At 43.2% G+C, this 8,207-nt stretch overlaps 1 pseudogene; it reads left to right on the top strand.

Annotated features, from left to right (window-relative positions):
- Nucleotides 1–228: 228 nt before the first annotated feature.
- On the top strand, nucleotides 229–1,109 carry Taf12-ps1 (TATA-box binding protein associated factor 12, pseudogene 1; annotated as a pseudogene).
- Nucleotides 1,110–8,207: the final 7,098 nt, after the last annotated feature.

The raw sequence follows: 8,207 nt of genomic DNA, 5'->3' as shown, positions 1-8,207 counted from the left end.
AGGACAGGAAATGGAGCTGAGTTCTATGTTCATGGATATTAAATTGAATTAAGGAGTGGGACTTTGGGGCAAGATCCTACCCAGGTAAATTTAGATCTGGGTACATGTTGGTACAAACCTTTAATACCAGGAGATAAAATCAAGCAGATATCTGAGCTCAATGACAGCCTGGGAGAGATAGAGTAAGTTATAGGTATAGAGAAGGTTAAATCCAGGCCTGGTGGTACACACTTTTAATCCCAGGAGACAGGCATGCAGATCTCTGAGTTCAAGGTCAATCTACATAGCAAGATCCAGGACAGGTCAGACTGGCTGCTGAGAGGAAAGCTTCACTGGGGTAGTCTCTGTAGTCATGGGGAGATAGACGCTGCTGCCTTTGATTGGCTTCGGTCCTCACAGCTCTAAAAAGAAGCAGGATCTTGATGAACTCTAGGAGCTGAAATCTAAAGCTGAACAGATTATGAACCAGTTTGGCCCCCAGCACTAATCAACCTCTCCAGTTTCTCATCTATAAAACCAGAGCCAGCCAGCACCCGGCACAAGGCTCCATAGCCAATAACGCCACAGTGGAAAGATACGGGGCACTCCTGGGACAGGTCTTAGCCCTGAAAACAACAACAACAACAACAAAAAAAAAAAAAAAACAGGTATTGGCCAAGAAGAAATTACAAGACCTAGTAAGAAAAGTGGATCCTAATCAGCAGCTGGATGAAGATGTGGAAAAGACACTGCCACAGATCGCTGACAGTGTGGTGACAGCTGCCTGCCAGCTCGCTCGGCCTGCAAGTCCGGCACCGGAGAGGTGAAAGACGTCCAGCTGCATCCAGACTGCCTGTGGAACATGTGGATCCCAGGACTTGGCTCTGAGGAAATCCCACCCTCCAAAAATGTTTGCTCCACAGAAGCTCACAAACAGAGAATGGTGTTGATCCGGAAAACAACCAAGAAATAGCACAGGGAATGGTCAGGGAATGGACGACATGTATTTGCAGATACTTGAGCTGAGACCTCAGCCATCTCATCCTTGGATTTTTTTTAAATGCTTTATAGAGCAGCACATATTTTTTATTAACAGTACAGCAATATCTATAACGACTGAGAAGATCTGCCAAAAGAAAAAAGCCTCCTAAGCCACCTTCTGGTCCCTCTTCCCTGCTGTTTGAAAGAGAAGCAGTGTATCTTCCAGAGAAGATTTTGCCTGTGGTTTATTAAATAAGTGATTGGCTGCAGGAAGTCCGTTTGGGTTGTGCTGGGTGAGACAGTATTAGTAGGTTTGTAAAGGGTTTGTCTCCTCCTTCCCCTGTCCCTGTACTTTGTAATGTCAGTGTTTCTATGACAATGAACTTGATTTGCTTTTCCAGAATAAAGGAGTTATTAATTGAAAAAAAAAGAAGAAGTTGGGAAACAGAAAGCTTGTGATAATGTAATAAAACAAGAGGGCCATGTTTCAGCCCTAGCCAAGCATCAGAACTCTGTAGCTTCAGCCGTGTGGCTCTGGATTTAGAATAAACAATGCAAGGGACAAATGAGAGAATTGATGCTGGTCGTCTGGAGCTAAAAAAATTAGTGGTGATTAAGAAGAGACCAGCATCACTGAGGCGAAATCTTCTGAGAGTAGAAAGAAGCTGTGTTTCAGAGATAGCCAAGGTTGTACCTCATGCTGCAGCTGTACTTGGTAATGTGTAAGAGTCACCCAGATGGTTCTACAGATTGTGAGTGCATGAAGGGGTCATGAAGAACAGCTGAGGCTTGGCTCTGTGAGAGGCCATTGAAGGTCATCAGTGAGGGTACAGCCTCAATTTTAATGCACTGAATTTTAATGACTGAAGGAGTCATGCAAAGGAGTTAAGGCTTGGCAACATGAAGAGAGCCTATGCGAGGTTATTGGTGAAGCCGAGTTGCTGCGGGAGATCCCAGTGTACCGGAGATGCCAGTACCATGGGATGATCACCAAGAACAGCAGCGGCAGTGAAGTGGATCAACCCGAGCTTAGAGTGCTGCAGAGGGCAGAGCTGGAGAAGGGATGCCAGCCCTTTGGAGGAGCCCAGAAGACCATGTGTGGATCCCAGACGTTGCAACAAGAAGCTGTAACATTGACGTTGCCTTGGAGATCCCAAGATGTTCAAGATGCCAGAGCCATGGGCCCACTGCTACTAACAGGGAATCGAACTAGTCCAGGAGGAAGAAGTTTCTTACAGTCAGCAAAGATGAAAAGGGAGTTGAAGATCGGAAGGCTGCACTGACGTCAGACATGGAGACGCAGAGTTTGGAGTTTGTCCAGCTGGTTTCCTGTCATACTTTGGGGATTAAAGTTCAGTGATTGGATGAATCTCAGAAGAGACTTTCAACATTGGACTTTTAACATTGTTGAGACTGGTGTAGACTTTGGAGACTTTGGAAGTTTGACTAAATGTACTTTCTATTATGCTATGGCTAGATATGGCCATACCATGTGTTTGAACAAGGCTTTGGGGGCCAGGGACTGGAATGTCATGGTTTGAATGTGCTTGAACCAAGGAATGGCACAATTTGGAGCTGTGGTCTTGTTGGAGTAGGTGTGTTAATGTGGACGTGGGCTTAAGACCCTCATCATAGCTGCTTGGAAGTAAGTATTCTGCTAGCAGCTTTCAGATGAAGATATAGAACTACCAGCTTAGCCTGCACCATCCCTGCCTGGACACTGTCATGTTCATGCTTTGATGACACTGGACTGATCCTCTGATCCTGTAAGCCAGGCCCAATTAACTGTTGTCCTTTATAGAACTTGCATTGGTCATGGTGTCTGTTCACAGCAGTAAAGCCCTAAGACAGAAGTAGATATGGATTTAGATATGGATATGAATATATATGTGTATATATATATAGTCTCTCTTTTTAAGAAGTGTTATTAACATGTTTTCATGAAACTTTCCACAATAAAAACGACACTGGGATTCAGATTTTTAAACTTAAAGAAAGGTGATTTTATAATCCCAGCATCAGAAGGCAGAGGCAGGTGGAATTGTGTGACTGGGAGGCAAGCCTGGGGTTTAGGGATTAGATCAACCTTACTTTTAAAATTACATTTTTACTGTTATGTAGGGAATAGCCTTCAAAATCTACTTTTCATGGATGGAGTTTTCACAATATTAGATGGTTAGATCTCATGTAAGTCATGAATTATTTTCCATTTTATAAATTAAGACACCAGCTGGGGAAATGTAAAGGAATCCAAGCAGAAAACATATAGGTATTTTGTACACCTTTGGGGTGATAACCAGAAGTTCTGGCTGTTTCTGTCACACATCCTGTACCATTGTTGTTTGCCTGTTTCTTTAAATCGGTTTGCTACATTGGAGCTAGGATGCATTATGAGCAAGACAGGCGTCTTCCCAGAATAAAAACAGTAACCTCTTAGAGGTTTGAGGTTAGAGAAGACTTACACGAGTCCAAATCAATTGTGGAAAATTTAACCATCTCCTTTAATCTTATCACTTGCCTCCAAGTGACAAGCCCCTCCAGCTTAGAAAATGCAGAGATAACATTCTTTTGTGGCATGCCAGTCCTAAACACAAAGGGCAAGGCGGGGTCCTTAGAGTTCTGCATTCTGTCTCTCAGGCCTGGAAGCCCCTGGAGTTGTAGCTGGGCCAGAGCACTAGCAAACCTGCCCTGTCACCATCTGAATGTGCTGGCTCTCTCCAGCTCTGCCCTCAAGCACGCCGTTGTTCAGGCACTTCTGAGATTCTTCATCTTGCCTCAGAGGCTGACTTCTGCCTTCCCATTATTGGTGGAACTGAACTTCACAATTTGATAGTATGGACTAAGAACAAAACAAAAAGAAAAAGAGACCTTACCAGGCAAATTATCAACTGTAATCCAGCCAAGTGTCACCAGGGAAACTCCCTCGATTTCATTTGAATTTCCTAGCAAAACGTTGACAATACTAACTTCAAAAATTACCAAAATCCTAGAGTAGAACTGTAAGGACACTGAAGTACAACAGGCACACATGGCTGTGCTTCCTTCTTTCCTTAAACCAATCAATCTTTCTCTCTCACTCGGATTGACTTTCTGTGTATACGTGTTGTCCCGTGTGTATGTCTGTGCACCATGCACTTTGAATTCTTGGTGTACCAAAAGGGACTGAGTTACTACTAAGCTTAACTGGAACTGGAGTTACAAATGATTGTTGTAAGGCAACATGGGGGTGCTGAAAATCGAACCCAGGTCCTCAGTAAGAAGAGCAAGTGCTCTAAACCACTGAGCCAACACCCCAGGCCGTTCACTGTTAATTTTATGGAACTTTTAAACTCAGACCCGGCCCAGTGTTTAAAATCTCTATGGTGAATCTTTAAACTGTTTCCCTGAGTCCACGCCCATTCTCTTGGGTATGTCCATCTTTCTGGGCTCTCCCTTTAAACAGTGTGCTTAAAATCTGTATTACAATATTTATCAATTGATTTAGTTAGGATTTCTATTGCTGTGATTAAAACCCTATGACAAAAAGCAACTTGGGGAGGAAAGGGTTTATTTTAGCTTATGATCCTTGGGTCACTATGAGACACTGAGGAAAGTCAGAGTAGAGGCAAGAACTAAAGCAGAGGCCATGCAGGAAGATTTCTTTCTGCCTGTTCCCTATGGCTTGCTCAGTTTTCTTATAGAAATTATATACCACCTGCCCAGGGGAAACATAACCCACAATCATATCAATCATTAATCACACAGTGCTCCAAGCCAAGCATGGTGATGTATAGCTTTGTTCCAGCAGTTAGCTGCAGAGGCAGGTGGATATCTGTGAGTTAGAGGCTACCCTGGACTATAAAGCAAGTGACAGGACAGTCAAGGCTACCTGGAGAAACTTAGTGTCAAAATACAAAAACAACAACAGGTAGACAGACAGACATACTGACTGACTGACTCCAGCAAGGCAAATGGGAATTTAAAGGAAGGGTGAATTATTACACCAAAACACATGGAAACATCGACTAAATTCTTTCTTTTTTTAAAAGATGTCTGTATTTGATATATATGAATGTTTCGCCTCCACGTATGGAAATGTACTTCCCCTGAGCCTGTTGCCCACAGAGAGGATACCAGATCCTCTGGCAATGGGATTATGGGTAGTTTGTGAACAGTCACATTGGGTATGAGCGCCTAACTTCAGTTCTCTGAAAGAAAAGTAAACTCACTTAACAACAGAACCAACTCTCAAGTCCACAATCTCTTTAAAATATCTAAATAGATAGGTGAGAGACAGAAACAGAGAGGCAGAGACAGAGTGAGACAGAGAGACACAGAGAGAGACACAAAAAGACACAGAGAGAAAGAGAAATTGGTCCACAGGCTTGCCTACAGGAGGCTTTTCCTCAGTTCAGGTTCCCTAGTCTCAGAAGACTCAGATCAATTACACACACACACACACACACACACACACACACACACACACACACAATTTCACTATTTCATACTGGTTGTTTCTATTCTTCTCTATAGCAAAGCTCTGAATCCTGTTTGAGGTTCCTAAAAGATTAGGGACACTCTTCAGACTGCTGGAAATGACAGAGAGAATCTGTGTTTGTTTCCTTGTCCCCTCAACCCTTGACAAAGCCCACCGTAGGCTACACTGGACCCAGTCTCATAGAGAAAAAGAGAGATAGACAGAGAGACAGGCACAGAGACAGGGAGAAAGACAAACACAGAGTTTTGATGGAATAATTCGCCGTCACTTTAAAATATCATATACCTCGATGGATTCTGTCTGTCTGGGATTCTGTTTGTTTCTTTATCTCTTTTATTTTATTGTTTTTGTTGTTCTTTTCTGTGTAGCCTTGGCTGCCCTGGAACTTGCTTTGTAGACCATGCTGGCCTAAAATTCATCTGTGTCCATCTGCTTCTGCCTCCCAAGTACTGGCTTTGCCTTGCTAGTTTTTAACTGGAAAGGGGAATGCTGGCGTTCAGTTTTAGAAGAGAATGAAAAGTAAGTATTCTGAGTAGGAAAGGGATGTGGGGACACAGAGCTTTGTTAGTACTCAGCAGAATTGGAGAACTGAGCACCTCTTAGTCACACACACACACACACACATACACACACACACACACACACACACACACACACACACACACACACACACACACTGGAAAAAAGAATCGTAGGACACACAGGTACTGTATTCTTAAACTCCTCAGCATGGGCCATAAAGTATTTCCAGGCATTTCCACTGTTGACAGAATGACAATTGGATTGTGGAACAGTGACAGAATTTAGTCATTCAGAGAGTAAAAACACACAAACATGTCACAACACGGGAAAAATAGGCAAACAATAGCATGTGGAATAAATATCATCAAATATCTTGGGAAGAAAAAGGAAGAACACTATAATGGATGGTTTGGTATGTCAACTTGACACGAGATGGAGTTATCACTGAAAAATGAGCCACACTTGAGGAAATGCCTCCATGAGACCCAGCTGTTAGGCATTTTCTTAATTATTGATTCAGCATGGGAGGGCCCAGCCCATTGTGGGTGGTGCCTTCCCTGGCTGGTAGTCCTGCTTGGTGGGTTAGTGTCTGAGAGATCTCTGGGGTCCAGGTTAATTAAGATGCCTGGTACTCCTACTGGGTCACCCTCCTCCTCAGCTTCTTCCAGCTTTTCCTCAATTCAACCACTGGGGTCATTAGCTTCTGACCAGTAAGACTCCCCTAAGATTTCATTTGGATTTCCTAGCAAGAATTTGGTGATAGTAGCTTCAAAATTTACAAAAATCCTACAGAAAAATTCTAAGGACAGTGAAGTACAACACCCACACGTGGCTGTGCTTCCTTCTTTCCCTAAACCAATCAACCTTTCTCTCTCACAGGGACTGACTTTCCGTGTATAGGTGTTGTCCCATGTGTACAACATGTGCACCATGCACAAAAAGGTCTGAGGACCAGGCTAGCTTAACTGGCGTTGGAGTTACAGATGACTGTAAGGTACCACGTAGGTGCTAAGAATCGAACCCAGGTCTTCAGTAAGAACAGCAAGTGCTCTAAAGCCCTGAGCCATTCCCCAGAGCTATCGCCCTCAATTTTAAGAACCTTTCTAAGTCTACCTGGCCAACACAGACCATGCCCAGTGTTTCAAATCTCTGTTGAGAATCTCCTTTAAACTTTTTCCCTGCATCCACGCCCATTCTCTTGGGTATGTCCATTCTTCTGGGCCCTTCTTCTTTTTTTTTTTTTTTTTGTTCTTTTTTTCGGAGCTGGGGACCGAACCCAGGGCTTTGCGCTTCCTAGGTAAGCGCTCTACCACTGAGCTAAATCCCCAGCCCCCTGGGCCCTTCTTTTAAAGAGTGTGCTTAAAATCTTGATTACAATATTTTGTCAGTTGACTTAGGATTTCTATTGCTGTGATCAAACCATAGGACTAAAAGCAACTTGGTGCAGAAAGCATTTATTTGAGCTCATGATTCTCAGGTCAGGCTTTATCAGTGAGGAGAGTCAGAGTAGACTCAAGAACTGAAGCAGTGGCCATGGAGAAAGTTTATTTTTGGCTTGCTCCCCATGGCTTGCTCAAATTTCTTGTTTGATAGAACATCCTTAAAATGAAGGAACATTAGCTAATTAAAACATCCATGAAGCCAGAAAGATAGCCGTCTGTCTGTCTATTGTTTATCTATATCTATCGCTTAATGTTTGTTTTATGACTAGGCCACCCAAATGTTCCATTCCTCATACATCGTGTCCCTTGTCCAATCAGAGCTTGGCTTCTTCCTGCTCCATGGTTCCTCCTGTCCTCTTTCTACATCTTATCTCTGCATTCAGCCCTTGACTCGTCTATCTAAATACATCCTCTAATGCTTTGTCATTGGATCATTGTAGTGGTTTTATTATTTAGTCTTAAAAAGCCTCTCTGGAACCCAAGAACCAAAATATAGCAAATTACAGGCACGCATTCCCTCCTCATCCTTCATCAACGGCCTCTTCATAATATGGGCTCCACTACCCCATCTTAAGAGAATCCATAGCTTCAGTCCTCTAGGTGTCCCTATTATTCCCTGGTCCCTGTAGAGAACTCAATACCATGTGTGGGTGCATGCAGACACACCTTTGCAATGCTCAACGGTTCTTCTTCTTTGTACATTGTTTATTATCTAGTTCACAGGCTACTCCTAAAAACAGATATTACATAGGAAAGAGGGGTAGAGTAAGCTGACATCACTTCATAATGGCAACCATGAAGTGGTG

This window comes from Rattus norvegicus, chromosome 8 (assembly GCF_036323735.1).
Source record: "Rattus norvegicus strain BN/NHsdMcwi chromosome 8, GRCr8, whole genome shotgun sequence".
In the NCBI taxonomy this organism is placed as follows: Eukaryota; Metazoa; Chordata; class Mammalia; order Rodentia; family Muridae; genus Rattus; species Rattus norvegicus.
This window is presented reverse-complemented; position numbering and strand designations above follow the sequence as displayed.